Genomic DNA, 17,055 nt, shown 5'->3' with positions numbered 1-17,055 from the left:
TTTTGACTTGCTCTAAGCAGTCGCACAATGACTCTATAGGACTGCAGTCATCTGGAGACAGTCACGAGATATATCTGTGTGTCATCTGCATAGCTGTGGTAGTTGACTTTAGAGTTCTTCAGAATTTGACCCAGAGGCAGCATGTATAGGGTGAACAGAAGCGGTCCAAGAACTGACCCCTGAGGAACTCCACATGTCATAGCCACTCGATCAGATTGATTACTTCCAATAGTCACAAAATAACTCCGCTCCTCCAAGTAGGACCTGAACCATTCTAGGACTGTCCCGCTGTGTCCTGCCCAGGTTTCCAACCTGTTCAGCAGTATACTGTGATCCACAGTGTCAAATGCAGCACTGAGATCCAACAGGACCAGAACTGACACCTTGCCTGAGTCAGTGTTCAACCTTATGTCATTTAACACTCTAATAAGAGCTGTTTCTGTACTGTGGTGAGGTCGGAAGCCTGAATTTTTTTTTGTTGTATTTCTTTCTTTTATTGTCTGAATGATGCACCACAGAAATGTTACACTTGTCTGTGTGGAATCACCATGTAGTCATTATATTCTGTTACGAATTGTATTCAGTTATATTCTGTATTCATATACTGTATGTTTACCTGTCACTTGTTCTGCTGTAACACAACAGAACTTACCAGTTCTCATCTCATCTTTATTAACCTTTATATTTTTATTTAGTTGTGTTTCGTTTGATGGATTTGATCATTTTTGGCAACATATGGAATTCTGAATTCTGCCAAAAGTGAACTCACTGAGCTGAACAAGTGCCAGAAAGACTGAGACGGCCTCAGACAGGTGATGCAGCAGATGCAGTAAACATGCTCTCAATCACAATTAGAGGGGGATGATGGCAGAGGACAGATGAGAGGCTGCACCTATTGGTCCTATTGCAGTATTTTCCATTTGGTTATGATCAGCTAGTTGACTACCATAGAGAATGGGAGGGCATTAAACGGGATTGAGTGACAGAAGAGGGGAGAAGCAGTCAAACTCACAGGACCAGAGGGTAATAAAATCTATCAAGCCCTTCGGCAATCTTTTCAACCGTGGATCCACTGCACGACAGGGTAAGTGGAGTTTTAACCTGTCATGTCTGATAAAAATCACCCCCAGGCTTCGCTGACACACCTGGTCTGATCTGCAACTGGGTCAGCAGCTGTCTGTCTGCCTGTCTTTCTGCTTATTTGTTTGTCAAAAAAAACAAAAAAAACAAGGCAGGGCAAAGGTCTCTCTCTGTCACCATCCGCCACCTCAGTCACCAATCTCAGGGCTTGGCAACCTCAAGGACATGTGATGGACAAAGTCAACTTTTGCAATGACTCACAATTGGGTGACACTGCAAAAAGCAAAATATATGACAGCTATAAAAGGCCATCTTTGGAATTATCCATTTGCTAAAAATCGCTTGATGAATATTTCAATGCAAGTAGCATTCACTTTTCCTGTTTCAAAACTAAATCTAAAGCTTTCAAAGATTTTCAAGATCAAACTATACAAAACTGGTTTAAACACAATTTTTAGAAAAAGTTAGTGCTTGATGTTTCAACTGAATTTTTTATGCTGTTGTAAGACTTTAAAACACCTTCCATTCGATTACCAAATTGAGAAAAGCAGCTCGAGTTGTATTTAAAACATTATCTGTATAAAGTGTAAAACCAAACCTGCATGTTTTGAGTTTATGATGTGTTAAGTGACTGGCACACAGTCAGGAAAAAGACACAACTTTGATTTTCTTGGTTGATTGAATCTCTTTTGGAGTTCTTTCTGTTTGATCTTGAAGGCTAAATCGTTATTAGATGCATCCATCAAATATGTAACCATTAGTTAAAGTTTGATAGAAACTTTGATGTTCTTTTGAGAGCGTTTCTCTCAACACAATAAAAGATACATGTCAGACAGACAGATGCATCTTTGATTTGCAGCTGTTTTGTGCAGGATGTCAGGCAGCTTTTAAATGCCTCTGTTTGAGATACAACTTCAATGATTGTCCATTAATCTTTCCATAAAAATTTCATCAAGACCTCATACTCAATGATTATAACTTTTAAAACTGTAAGATCCTTGGTACAATCACTGCAATTAGTGTGGAGCAAAAGCACTTATGTAGGATGGATCTTCTAAAGCTTCTGTTTCTAACCTGTACAGTCCCGTGTTAGGTAGGTAATAAGTAAGTTGAAAGCGTTTTGCATGTATAACATACTACAAGATGTGCGGGATAATACGTAATCTCTCTGTGGCAAGCAGGACGAGGAAGATGGAGGGATGGATAGAGGTAGATGGAAATCATGCATTTATGTTGAGGCTGAAGCTCATTAAGTGATGCAACATCCCAACTCAATCTGTGGTATTTACACAGTTTTCTGCTGAGGTTATAATCCCAGACACCTGTTAAAACATTTCCCTCCTGAACTTGAATATTCAATCATGTAAAGTTTTACATTCCACAAAGGCAGAGATGACTGACTTACAGTCTGGGTGCCTTTAATGTGAAAATTAGCATACAATCTAATTCTGCCAAACTTATTTGTACCAAATAAGCAAATTAATTAGAGAATAAATTGTTTTTTGCAAAAAAAATTAAGCTGTAACATTGTACATAAAGAATAAGGAAAAAAAGCTAACTATTGCTCACAAGGGAGTCTGTCCTCCCAAAACAACCCCATGGGTGTTGTCACTGCCAAAACACTAGTCAAACAGTCAACCTCATGTCCCTCATATTGGAAAATCTCATGTTGGTTGTATTTCCTCCCTGCTCACTGTAGGGAGTGGTGATAATTTTGTAGTTTTGATTGGAGGACTTGTTGCCCGAGGAGCACTTTAACAACAAGGTGGCATATATATATATAAATATTTATATATATATACATATATAAATATGTGTATATATATATATATATATATATATATATGTGTATATATATATATATACATATACATATACATATATACATACATATACATATGTGGAAAATTGCTTTTAGCAACATTTCCCACTTCTTAACCTTTTTGCGACATTACAAAATGAACTTTACTTACTCCCACTGCTTCCTCTTGGCCTGCGGCGTGTTGTGCAGCTTGTGCGCCTGATGAGCCTGGATGACATCCCTGTAATCCACCATTCCTCCCCTGCGGCGTATGAGTGGGACTGTTGGATCATTGTTGCTGGTAGCGAGGGACATGGAGCCCTGGTCAAAGGGATCCCCATAGCTACTTCCCCCACCAGAGAAGGGCACTTCACTGTACTGCTCCACCTGGACATCGTACACTGTATGATAATATGTGGGGTTGGGGCCCACACTGCTCCCACTGATTGGTGGAGGGTGAAGGCGCAACGGCCGGTGAAGGCCCTGAGAAGAAGAAGAGCAAGACGAAGTCTGAGGCCACGCCGCCGAACCACCATGGTCCTGATAGAGGGGGGACAGCATGGAGCTGCAGGAGATGGGGAGAATAGGAAAAAGAGGACAAGTGGGGACGAAAAAGGGAAGCATAAAGGTCAGAGACAGTTCCATGCATATGTGTATCAAACTAAAGATCTTTGGGTTTTTTCAAGCTTTCCAGAAAATTCAGGGATTTTTTTAACCTGGGCCATATTTAGCCTTCCATTTAGGTGTAAATTTTGATTGGCAAAAAACATTTTAGCATCAAACCCATACTGAGCTACAAAGCTATGAAGCGCAATGTTAAAACACTGATGTATACCAAAGAAAAAGTATTTGTATTTATCCCCGACAGACTCAGATTGTCATCACAAGTATTTGACAACATTATGAAGAGGAGCTCTGCTGCAGTCGCCTTGAAGAAAAAGCCTAGCTCTGAAATCTTGTGGGAGGTAAGTTGTTGCAGAAAAAGTCAATTGTAAACATTCGTGAGAGTAGTTGGAGCTGCACTGGAAAAAGACGAACAATGCTACACTGCTGGTCTTAAAACAAGCCACGGTTTGAATGTTTGTGTGAAAGGGAGACGCTGATACTCGGTTAGTTTTGCTACAAATGTGCAGAAACACTCCAATCCGAAGTGCACACTCCTCTCTTCACTAATGTTTGCGGTAAACATTTTGACAGGGATTGCTGCCGGTCAAACGAAATTATACATCAAGGCACATGGGTGTTGTTGTGAGTACTTTAAAAAACTATTCAGTTTACTAGTTAACTGCCAATACATTGCTCACCAATGTGACTGTCCAGAGTTCAGCCACATTACTTTCACAAATAGGTTGAAAACACATAAAAAAGGGTGTGTCAAATGAAGAGAAATACCTTGTTTGTGAATTTACAGCCTGTTTATTTATTTATTTATTTATCTACAGTGAATTTATTCAATTATCAAATAGCCATAGATGCCTCCTTAATGTGAGAATGAACATGTTTAACTGTTGTTCAGATTAATATTTCAATAACTTTACAAAACAAGCATTTCAAAAAGAGCATCTCTTCCTGTTGAAACTGTCCAGCTGTGTGGAGGAGTGAAAGTAGGCAGAATGCTATTCATCACTGTAACTTGTCATGTACACATCTGATTGCAACACGATGAATGCCTTTAAGGAAGCACTGCCAATGAATGTGTGACAAAAAGCTCATTATGTTGTTAACTGAGTGGAGATAGAGACAAGTATAATAGAGTGAATCCTGCTAAGGGATTAGGAAGATTGTTTATAAATGTAGGATTCTAGAACAAATAGAAAACACCTTTTCAATAGTTACATAACTTTATGACTACCGTTATGACCAAGTTTCAAAGATTTGAAAAGAAAAAAAAATCTGAGTTGCATTCTTAAAATGAAAATGTTGCATTGTGCATCCCTTCACAGGCACAAAATGAATCTTTAAACAAAACAAAAAAGAACAAGAATATGGAGGGAAGGATTTCAGAGGTTTAGGGCCAGCTGGGATGGAAGTAGGGGAGCTATGGAGATTGAAGGATCGATGCAGTTGAATAAAAGGAGTCTAAGACTATATTAAAACACAAAAAAAAGATTCCATCCATCCATTTTCTATACCCGCTTAATCTGTCGGTCGGGTCGCAGGGGGGGCTGGAGCCTATCCCAGTAGTCATTGGGAGAGAGGCGGGGTACACCCTGGACAGGTCGCCAGTCCATCACAGGGCCGCACAGAGACAAACCAGACAAACAACCACACACACACGCTCACACTCACTCCTAAGGACAATTTAGAGACACCAATTAACCTAACATGCATGTTTTTGGACGGTGGGAGGAAGCCAGGGTACCCGGAGAGAACCCACGCATACACGGAGAGAACATGCAAACTACACACAGAAAGGCCCCAGCTGGGAGTTGAACCTGGAACCCTCTCGCTGTGTGGCGACAGTGCTAGGGTTCTGAGAAAACTCCACACTGACAGGCCAAAAAAAAAAAAAAGATTTCCTTAGTAATTTCAGTGAAAAAAATGCTCCAAAAGTTCCCTTAGTCTTTACATGACTAAGCATATAACAGTCAGAGCATCCATAAAAATGGCACTATATCCCGCAGCTTTAAAAAGTCATGTTTCAAGGGCAAGCAATAGCAAAGTAATAAACACACCAGATTTTGTATCATAAGACAGTGGCCCAAATACTGAATGAGTGGGAATCCTGAGCTTGTTTAGCATCAATGAGTCCCATTGAGTGATAATACAAAATGGCATTTAACACCCACTGCGTGTTCAGCCTTTTAGATGCATTCATTGCTGTAAAAATCCTGTTTAACAGAAATAAATCTTTACGAAAAAATAAGCTTAAAGTGCCTTTCAGTGCTGTTATGGATCAGTTTTGACTTTGATCGAAACAGCTGACAGAGATATTCAAACAAATTGTTTAGCCCACTGCCATTTTAGCCATTTTTAAAAACTCGATCTATCCAGTTTACTTTGACATTAACAAATGGGTCATGGATCCATTGCTTTACACTTCTTGGGTCGTCTGTAGTTTGGAAGAAACAGTAGAATTATGTGGACAGTGAAGCAGCTTACTGCTCATTAGCCCTAAAGGTCCAGCTAACAGACAATTCTGCATTGAAGGTTGTTTTCTTTTTCGTTTTTGTTGCTAAATAAACCACTCACAGCCCAGTACCGGTCTCAGTTCCAGTGGTTGGACATTTGTCAAATGCTGGCATTCAACACTAAAAACATTGTTAATGAATGTAATCTCGGGTTGTGCTGACTTATTCATTAGCAGCCAATGATGTGTCCAAATCAGAGATCCAACTTTAAGCAATAAGCAGTGTTGGCTGATTTTAGAGTGGTATTCATCCGCCACTCTGAATTTCTTCATATCCTCAGCTGCGTTGCTTAGCGCCAGGTGATGTACGAGTATACAATACATAAAATACGCAAAATGAGGACACACAACAATTTTGTAATTCTGTAAATAAATTTCAAGGCATAAATTCTGTTGGCGACTGGCGGCCTGTCCAGGGTGTACCCCGCCTCTCGCCCATTGACCGCTGGGATAGGCTCCAGCCCCCCAGCGACCCGACCGACGGATTCAGCGGTATAGAAAATGGATGGATGGAAATTCTGTTGGCTGTAACTACACCTCTGTATGACTTCAGGTAGTCAAAATTAATGGGTTGAAAAAGTTGAGAAGGACTTGATTTCCACAGCCTTATAATGTTTTACATAACAGTCGAAGCTGTATTCAGTGAATTTTCAAAAAACGTTTTATTGTCATTGGTGAAACTGTGGCTTAAAGGTAAAATTCCTCCCTTACTGAAAGACAAAGAGAGAGAAAAAGGGAAGAATATGAGTCAACATAGCGAGGGCACCACATTAATAAACCAGACATTCAATAAAAGAACAGAGGACAAACAACGAGAGGCACAGAGGAAAAACAGAGGAGAGAACTCGGGGGGGGGGGGGGGGGAATAAAGGAGGAAATACTCTTCAGGCTAACTTGACATTAATTTTTTACTACATAATTGTGAAGTAAAATCCGCCATTTGTGTGCAGCTATACAGAAGGTGTGTGTGTCTTTTGGTGTGTGTTTATGTGTGCGAGTGTGCAAATGTAATGGAAACAGCACTTTTCCTCACCACTTATGTGCTGAGAGTGCATTACACATTATTTCTCACTGACATGGTGTAAAGTGAAAACTAATTCACAGAGACAGACACACACACACACAGATTTACGTTCACACGCTGCAGGTACAATGATGAGACATAGTGCTATGGTAAGGACTTTCTTGGGTGATTGAGGGTCGTAGCTCATGTGTGTGCGAGTACGCCTCAGGGCTTGAAAAACGCGGGTCTAGTTGCATAACACACAAACTCAGAACCACGCACTTAACACGGGCCAAGGGCAAACTACAGAGCTAACAAGGACGCGGAGGATTCATGGAGAGGTAAGGTAGAAAGTGAGTTTATGAGGGGAGACAGAGAGGGTGACGGATAGATAAATGGGAGAGAAGGGGGCAAGTAAGTGCACAGAAATAGGAGGAAAGACGAGTGTAGTAAAACAAAAAAGAAAGAAAGAAAGAAAGTAAGAAAGAGTGATACAGTAAGGGAGGTGGGGAAAAATATTTAATCAGCATTCACCCCACAGAGGCACAACGGTGGTGAGAGCACTTTAATAAAAAGGTACAGAGGCAGCAAAAGCCAGCACGATGTGAGAGAAAGAGTGGGAGAGATTAACAGACATGACAGATGAGTGCAGGAATGACTAATTGCTGGGAGTGAAAGACAGAGCAAAGCCGTGCAGATGAAGCAAAATCCTTTCTTGTCCCTGTCTTTCTCCCACAGGGATTGACAACAGAGAAGATGAGGCGGCTTCTATGCGTTTGGCATAGCAGGGAAATACTATAACTCTTCATATCGTAGTTGTACAGCACGGGGTGCCAGTAAAAGAAATCAACAAAAACCCAGTCATAAAGATTGCATCAAGTAAATTGGAAACCATGTTTCAAATAATTTTTGAATCAAGCAGCAACTAGTTTAGCCAGATTAGGCACTTTTCTGCCAAGCCGTGCTACTTTTTATTTTACCAGGTGATGAAAATAGTTTTGAGCAGAATGTGAAAAAATTTGGGCTACTTTTTGTACATTTTGAGTGGTTTTCACAGGTGAGAAATTATTCCTGTGACTCAGCCTCTCCTTTCATCTCTGTGGTATGATGAAGTTTAACAGGCACTAATGGACAGATCCACAATCAATATTATTTCAGTTTATCACAGCTGCTATGTTCAATCTTTTTACTTTTTACACTTATCAGTATCTCATCTGTTGGCATGGCATTAATTATCTAAAACACTACTGACAGATTATTTCTTTATTAATTGAAGCGGATTTGTCTTTACAAATCTCAAAATTATTTGTTTGGCCTTTCCATTGAGGATAAGCAAAAGTGTTCAGGACGATATAGGGGTTCTTTTTCCTTTATTACAATTCGACCATACCTCAAGTCTTGAATGTAGACCTTGTTTACCGCTAAAATTAAAGCTGACTGTAAGTCCATTTTACAAAAGGGGCATCAGGTCTTTATATATTCACTAATAAACTATTTTGGTTATTCTTAGACAGCAAAAGCGGTTTTCTGGTACATTTTATCATCAAGTTTGTGCAGTTTCTGTGTCTGATGGTGGACACCAACAGCACAGCACATTCGGCTCTTGTGATAAAAACTTTGGGATTCATGGAGATTCCTTTTTGCATCAAACAGACTGCCCATAGGCTAATTTTGCTGGGTTGGCCAGTCCTGAAAATTATCAGCTGGCAAGTGAACTTGGCAACTGTGTTCCACAGCTGTGATTACCGAATGGACATATGAAGATTTTCAAAGTCAGGCATCAACAGCCCTCACTTTGTGCTGCAAACATGTTTTCTCTCCAGTTAGCAGCACAGCAGTAACTGCAGGAACACCAGCCGTTTCCAGAGTTTGCTTTGAGAAGTTCTCATCTGTGAATAAAGAGCTTGGAGATGTCCCTCTTAGACAAACTTGGCTGCAGAAACAGCCTGTGTGGGTGAGCACATGTTTTCATGGAAATCTCTGAATTTGCTTTACTTGTGTATCGGCATGTGTTGTGTTAAGTCATTTTTAAGTCAATGAGAATCACAGCTAAATACATGTATACAATATAGTACATACAGCACATTGTTGTTGCCATATAATTATACAATATGTAATATACCTTTAGTGCCAACTGAAAAATGTTGACGTCAGAGCAGCTGATATGTAAGCTCTATGTGACTGATTATAGCCAATCATCGGGTCCCGAAACAAACTTAGAGGGAAATTTTAAATGAGTGTCACAGTTAACTGCATTTTTCAGGACACTAGACATCCATTCATTGAGCAGGGATGAAAGTGACCCCGCTCTCCATTTAGCAGCCAAAGCTTCTGGTCTCACAGTGTTCGTACTCTCTCATTGCCGATGACCTCTTTCTGCCTGTCAGACCCCCCAAATAACTCTGACCTCTCAGATCACCGCTCTCCGACTGCTGCATCCATCAAGGAGCAGGTGAAGCTAACAAGCTGCACTGTTTCTCTTCTCACATCAGCCCTGTGGCTACACCTAAAACACCAGAGAACGTGCCTTTAGGTCTGTAATTTTCCCATGTCAGTGATGTCTATGCATTTAAAACAAGAGCCTCACTTCTGCGTAACTGATGAGTAAGTAAAAATAAGAAATTCAATATATGCATTTAGATATTTTAATTCAAATTAACTGCTAGAAACTGTCTCTGTGAGCAACTTTGCTGAGCCTGCAATAACATGAAAGTCTAGAATCATTTACTAGACTCATAATGCTAATATCACTGCTGTTTATCACACTACTGAGCTGCTTTCGGACAGATATTAGGCCATGGTGGTGTTGGAGAGGCTGGCCATTAACGATGTATAAAAAGACTGAAAATTGCTTTCTAGTAGAATTTAACAATCATTTCAACTGATTCAGCTAACTCAAGTGTGAACTATCCAAGAATATGCAGAGTAAGAGATCATTTTGTTGGCTGAGCCGAATATGTCACTGCACTTCCTTTATCACTTCATTCAACAATAGATATGATTATTCTGCAGCCCTGCAAATGAAGGCTGTTCCAATATTGTATTTTTTTACATTAAAAAAAACAAGGATTGGCCAATAAATTCAACAATGAGATAAATCTTACATTAATAAATGGTTTTTAGGTTTAGTTCATGTTGAAATGTTTTTTTCGAAGAAAATGATTTAACTTTATAGTCATCACAGAGCTGTGTTGGCAGCTGTGTTGTGTCATTGAAACTGGGCTGTGACACTCAGATATTTCTAATCTTTTTGTCCATCCCATTTAAAGTGCAAGTCAAAAGTTTGATTTACGTATTTACAACTGATATTGCATTAATATTCTGTGTTTGTGCGTGCATTATTCAGACAACTTCTTACAGCTCCAGATAGGATGTTGGAGGAGAGGATCGAGACTTAAGGACAAACCATTAGGACTGCCCAGCATAAACAGTAGGCTTATAATAGTAAAATAAGCAGAATGATATTGTACTCACAGAATGAGAACCAACCTCAGAACAATAATGTATTATCAACTTTATTATTTAAAGATTAAACACAATGAAATCCTCATTTTGTAGACTGACTGAATTTTTTGTTTCTTTTTTAAAGTAAAAAACACACAAAGAAACAACAAATGATTTTGTATGAAAAGCATAAATAATTAGTGAGTTATCATAGTAACTCTGGACTTCTGTTGACAGCATGCTGATCTACATTATTGTATAAGGAGAGGTGAACATCCAGTTTGGGCATGCAAAAACACAAAAATACTGACAACGGTAGACAAAAGTGATAATAAGGGAAGGTGACTTGCTTTTTTCAAAACAAAAATGCAAACAGGTATGGAGCTGTTGTTCGCCTCAGTGCTCTGCTGAACTCTGCAGTGGAAGTGTTTACTCTGGGATTCACGCAAGGCTGCAGCATCACACTGACTCATTCCTGCTTTCATCCAAACTAAAGGAAAAAACCTACGACACAGGTTGTCGTTTACTCTGTTGAGTCAATATAGTCATGACAACCACACTTGCTTTGCATCGTACTCTTGGAGCAAATGACTTACCTGGAACATAGGGCTGATGTAAACAAAGAAAACTCAACGAGTCATTGGATAAGATAAGATTTAAATTAAATTAAACAGGGTTGTACCATCAGCAGGTATAAGATTACACAGGAAAAGCACCACAAAGTCTGTTGGAAGGTTTCAGTAGAACCACAGTCATACAGTGTTGTTGACCGTATAAATTGGTAGTTGTCTTACACGTCCCAAACCTCCCTAAAGAAGAAAATTATCGCACATCATTGGTGCTGGCTGGAAAATTATATCAGACAAGTGTCAGATGTCTGACTCCTCTACTGAGAAATGCAACAAATTTGCCAACTTTTTTAGCCAAAAAATCAAAACAATTAGACAAAACATTCAAGCCACACAGACAAACAAGAAAACTAAACTGTGTCTAAAACCTAGAAATAAATCTGACGTTATATTACAATTTAATATTGTTGATTTAAAAATCCTAGAGGAAACAGTTCGGCATCTGAAATCAACAACTTGCACTCTGGACATAATACCATCCGACTTTTTAAAAACAGTTTTTACCTCAGTAGAAAGTGATCTCCTACAAATAGTTAACAGCTCACTGGCATCAGGCATTTTTCCCAAGTCACTAAAGACAGCTGCCATTAAGCCACTCCTAAAGAAGAGAACTCTAGACGCCTCTATGATGAACAACTACAGACCTGTCTCTAACCTCTCTTTTATATCCAAGATTATTGAGAAAGTTGTATTTAACCAGCTCAACGACTTTCTGAATGAAAGTGGAAGTCTTGATAACTTTCAATCAGGCTTCCGACGTCATCACAGCACTGAAACAGCTCTGGTCAAAGTGTTAAACGACATTAGGTTGAATACTGATTCTGGTTATGTTTCAGTCCTGGTTCTGTTGGACCTCAGCGCTGCGTTTGATACTGTAGATCACAGAATCCTGTTGCACAGGCTGGAAAACTGGGTTGGGCTTTCTGGATCGGTCCTTAACTGGTTCAGGTCCTACTTAGAAGGCCGGAGTTATTTTGTTACAATTGCCAGCTATGAATCTGAGTGAGTGGCCATGACTTGTGGAGTCCCCCAGGGGTCAATTCTTGGACCTCTTCTGTTTAACTTGTTTATGCTCCCTTTTGGTCAGATATTAATCATAGATTCCTGTTAAGTACCACCCCTACAATTGGTAGAAGGGAAATACGACTCATATGAGAGTTTCATATCAGAGCAGACACCATTCTTAAATTTCACAAGCCACAAAGTCCTTATGAAAAGGAAGGAGGAACTGAACCATGTGCATTCATAAGAGATGAGATCAAGAAAATGTATGTCAACTGCTTTACTTTCAGTCAATGATGTGATAACACTGTACTAAAACTCTTTTGTCTCACGACCACTTGAGGTTGAATATTCTGTGAAGACTTCTTAAGGACTTAGGAAAAGACAACCCCGCTGCAATGAGAATTTTACTTTTGACACATATACTAAGCTGTTATGTGGCCTGCAACTCAGAAAACACAAATGTTAAATAAAAATTCAACAAAAAGTTCTTTAAATACTTTGTCTTTTGCAGTCTGAACCACATTGTGACATGAAATTATATATTTACGTTTTATCATATTAGAGATAATATGGAATATCAATTCATTATCAAGGTTCAGGGATGAAAAAAAGGAAATAAAGACAAAAAAAAGTTCAATAGTGTGTTGTCACGGGCTACTCATACTTATATTTATCCACATGAATCACAGTAAGTGCGACTGGATGAAAATAATCTTGCATCACTATAAAAGTTACAGCCGCAAGGAATTGTGGGACAGAATTATCTCCTGTCTCTCATAAAAGATATCCCATATTCCAGTATATCTTATGCAAAGTGAGATAATTAGAAAAGCATTGGAGCTCCTTCCCTTCGTATTTAGAGAATTCGAACTGCTCTTATCTTGGCTGCCATACAGATACTTAAGGGTTATTTCACTGTTAGGAAGGTTCCTAAAGAAAATAGACTATTCGACCAGACCACTTCTCTCTGCTACGGGAGTCAGCAAGGAGGGTCGTTAGGTTCATTAGGCTCACCTGTGAAGGCATTTACACTGAGCTTTCCTAAATCTACTGCAGGGATCAGTATCTACACTTATCTGAACACTGTGTTTCAGACTTAGAAGTATTTATGGCATTGATGCTGATTAGACTTTTTAAAGAGTTTATCTGTTGACACATCTCCACCAACATTTTCCATTAACTTAATTTTTCCATGAAGTCAACAATAACATGTCACTTTCCTGCCTTCAAACACATAATGTGACGGCACTATCTACATTTCCAATCTGCTTGTACTTCCTCTCCTGCTTATTTTACCCTCAGACAGTATACGTCTGTGGTCTGTCCCTGTTGCAGGACACTGTTGACTTTTTATATATGCCAACTTCTGTCATTTGTTACTTTAATTGGACAGCTACAGGCTGTCACAGCACGACTGCTTTGTCTCAGCCCTATAAGCAATGAAGTCATGACTCAGTCATGTGAAGCTGACAAAAGAAAGATGGAAAATGCTTAGATCAGAGGTCTTCAACCGGGGGTCCGCGACCCCCAGGGGATCCGCGCAGGTACTGCAGGGGGGTCGCGAAATCTTTGGTTGATTAGACCATTTTTAACTTTTTTTTTTTTTTTTCAAACGGTTTTTTCTCACAAATTGTGTGCAAACATGTGCCATCCACAACTGGTTTGAGGATTCATTGTCCCATCTACATGCATGTTTAAAGTTAAAATCTGTGGATTATTTGAATAGCTCAGTGTTGTATGCAAGATGTTTGTTTATAAATGGCAGTGGCACGGCCACCCTGTACCTTGCACATGTTTAAAATAAAAACATGAATATATTAACTTGTGTATTATTTGAATAGCTTAGTATTGAATGTACAATAACAGAGTAGCTATGTTTATACACGGCACTAGGCCCCGTTAAATATAAAACACAATTGTATGCCATATAAATAGTAGGTGGGTCCCTGCTCCATCAGTTTGGCCTGAAAAACGTTGAAGACCCCTGGCTTAGATGAACTGATAAATAAAGAAATGGATGTTATGGGAAAACAGGATGGTCAGAAGGGAGATGACCCAGAAGAAAAGTCAAGAGTGCAGGTGTGAAACTGCATTTGGTAAACAAGAACACAAACTCACACGTTCACACGTCTGTCAGAACGACTCTAATCCTTTCTCCAGCGATAAAGAAAACCTCCAACACTGTGAAAAGCAGGAGGAGGGTTATATAAAATCCAGGCCTGGTGATGGATGCTGTGTTGATGTTCGGTTTGGGCCAACACACACCAAAAAGGTAAAAGACAGAAGGGAATATTTTTGGCTAAGAGGTACAGGAGTACTTTTGAGTGATAGGCACGTTGAGTTTTACATAACTCACTCATGCACCAGCAGATCTGTTACTAACTGAGCGTGTTCAATAATAGCCCAAAGAAGAAAACCTTGGTGTCTATAACAGTCTTGACTCATTTGGAAGAAGTCTTTGGAGAATCTGAGAGCTGATTTTTTATTTATTTTTCTGGCAATAGCAGTACCTCAGCTGTTTGTTCTTTGTTTAGCCACAGGATGATTTTAGACTTGAAGAATCCCTTTAGTTTGACCCCACCTTATAGATTTTTCAACCAAAGCGTTAGAATTCTCTTGCAGTAGGGCTGAAAATCGACAAGACTGTGATCAAGTTGTCTGTCCAAGACCATAGTGAGCTTGAGGTTATCAAATCAATTTTTCTCCAAATCAGATATCCGGTCTACCAGCCCACTGGGGCGAAGTGAAGAAAAACGATACACAATGTTTTGTCTAAAAATGGTCAGATGCTGCAAGATCCTTTTGGCATTGTTTGCTCTGTAAGTCGCTGTTTTGGTGCTTCTGCTGAAAATACTTAGAAGCAAAGAAAGCTAAAAGGGGACAGTATGACAGTGTTGTGTTAAAGAGTGTTGCTCAGATTATCCCAAGATGTCATGATAATAAGAAGAAATACATTTTCCGTGATCTATGAAACAAGAGGCTAGTAAAATAAAAAAGAATTAAGTCTAAAGGTCTCAGCTGCAGCAGACTACAATAAATTGCTCTCCTCCTTTTGTGAGTTCTTTATCAATAACGATAGCTCAGTACAAGGCAAACAGTTATTATATTGAGAAGATGATGCTCCAGGGCCCGTGTGGCTTTCTGGTTCCTAATTCAGTCAAGGTTGTGCCTTGTGTTACAGTCAGATTTTATATACAATCCAAAGCATTTCAGACTCAAACTGGGATGATTTTTACCCAATTTTGGAGATCCTGGTGTTTTTTTTTTAAGTCTCAGACCTAAATCTTTTTATAATCTTGAAATGATCAAAGATAGGCTTGTTTACAGTCTTCCGTTTAGGCCAGCAGTATTCGGATGTAACAGTTATGGAAGAAACTGGCTGGAAATGTACAAGTACTCTATCTTTACAAAAGAATAGCAGTTGTGTTTAAAAGGCATAAAAAAAAGAATGGTCACGTGTTCTTGTAAATCAAGTGAAACCTTTGGTTCAAGTTGTTCTATGCGCTGCGATGTAGAAAACATGCTGAATGTGCTCAGAGGGCCCTCAAACGTAATAACTACTTTTAACATGTAAATAACTTGGATCAAACTTTGAGATGTTGCTGAATGGCCACGTGTTTTATTAGTAAAGAGTGAAGACCTTTGAATATTTTCAAGAGATAAGGTAGACGCCATCACAAATTATGTAATAATCCAGCAAATATTGTGTGCAGACGGTCTTTTTTTTTTTTTTTTCAACACGAGTCTGGCCAATTAACGTTGGTTTTTGTCAAATTAAACTGAAAGAAAATGGTCTGGAAAAACTGGACCAACCAGGACAAATCTGGCGGTCCCATATTGACAAGGTACTAGCCTAACCTCACCCTAATTTTATTTGGGGGATAAAATAAATAAATAAATGAAATAAACAAGTAGCCCCCCCCCCCCCCCCCCTCCTCTCCAACATTTCGTTAGCCTAACCCAGAGATTATCTTATAACCACTTACCCAGAGGCGAGCATTTATAAAAGCTTCGGTATTTTAAGCTCTGGACCAAAACGAAATAAAATTGTCTAAACAACACAGCACGTTACGCAGCTTTTCTGTCCGAGTGTCTGCAGACCTACCTGCCTGTCAGGTGCTCTGCTCTCGAGGGACTACTGCCGGCTCCTCGGACTCCAGTCCCGCCCACCGGGTCTCAGGTGGCCCCGACCTGCTGTAGCGGCTCGCGGAGGCGGCTGGAAACCAGTCGGCTGTGCTGGGAGGACTGGACCGGCGGAGGAGAAACAGCAACGTATTCACCACCGGGGGACAGGAAAACTCCATGTTCACAGCAAGAGCATCCCGACAAAAGTGACGTACGCCGGACAGTGACGGTCAGTGAGATGTGCAGAGAATATCCGATAATATCATGCGGCGCCAAAAACTGAGCTGCCGGCAGGAAAACGGGCATGCCGTGTGGTCTACTGTTCGTAGCAGGTCGTTCCGGTCAGACTGATGACTTCCCCTCATGCACTACGCTGAGCTCCCCTCTGTGTGTCCTCTCCCTCTCCTTTCCACTGGAAGTCCCTTTTCTCTTTCTGTCTCACTCTCCTCCTTTCACTCTTCCTCGCTCTATTCCCTCTTCCTTACACAAACCAATTCACAAAAAAAATGCAGATTTTTCATGTCTAGCAGCCTATGTAACTGTAAAAGGATGCGCTGTCATCTTGTGCCTTATTTGCTACTATTGTGATTGCTGAATTGATCTAATATTAGTAAAATACTGTTAGGCTGTACAGCTACCACTGACTTGACATTCTGCAAGTGGAATATACCCTGACTTATCTCCTCTTTCTCATCTCGTTTTTTTCTCCTTTGTTTCCTTGTTTTACTCCAAATTAAAAGTGGTAAGGATATAGGGTGTCCACTGTTCATTTTTCTAACTGAAATAAAATTCTTAGTCCATCTGTATCTAATATTTACTATAAAGATGTGTCTTAAAA

At 39.8% G+C, this 17,055-nt stretch overlaps 1 long non-coding RNA gene across 1 annotated transcript in view; it reads right to left on the bottom strand.

The window, feature by feature from the left end:
* Positions 1-16,545, bottom strand: part of LOC142378937 (uncharacterized) — a 41,209-nt gene extending 24,664 nt beyond the window's left edge. Inside the window, exons 1-2 of the long non-coding RNA XR_012769637.1 lie at positions 16,198-16,545; positions 3,054-3,446 (exon numbers count right to left, since the gene is read on the bottom strand). This is a non-coding gene — a long non-coding RNA (uncharacterized LOC142378937). The remainder of the gene's footprint in view (positions 1-3,053; positions 3,447-16,197) is intronic.
* Between the last annotated feature and the right edge of the window lie 510 nt (positions 16,546-17,055).

Source organism: Odontesthes bonariensis, chromosome 4, assembly GCF_027942865.1.
Source record: "Odontesthes bonariensis isolate fOdoBon6 chromosome 4, fOdoBon6.hap1, whole genome shotgun sequence".
Lineage (NCBI taxonomy): Eukaryota > Metazoa > Chordata > Actinopteri > Atheriniformes > Atherinopsidae > Odontesthes > Odontesthes bonariensis.
The sequence above is the reverse complement of the archived record's forward strand: the minus strand, read 5'-3'. Positions and strand labels throughout refer to the sequence as shown.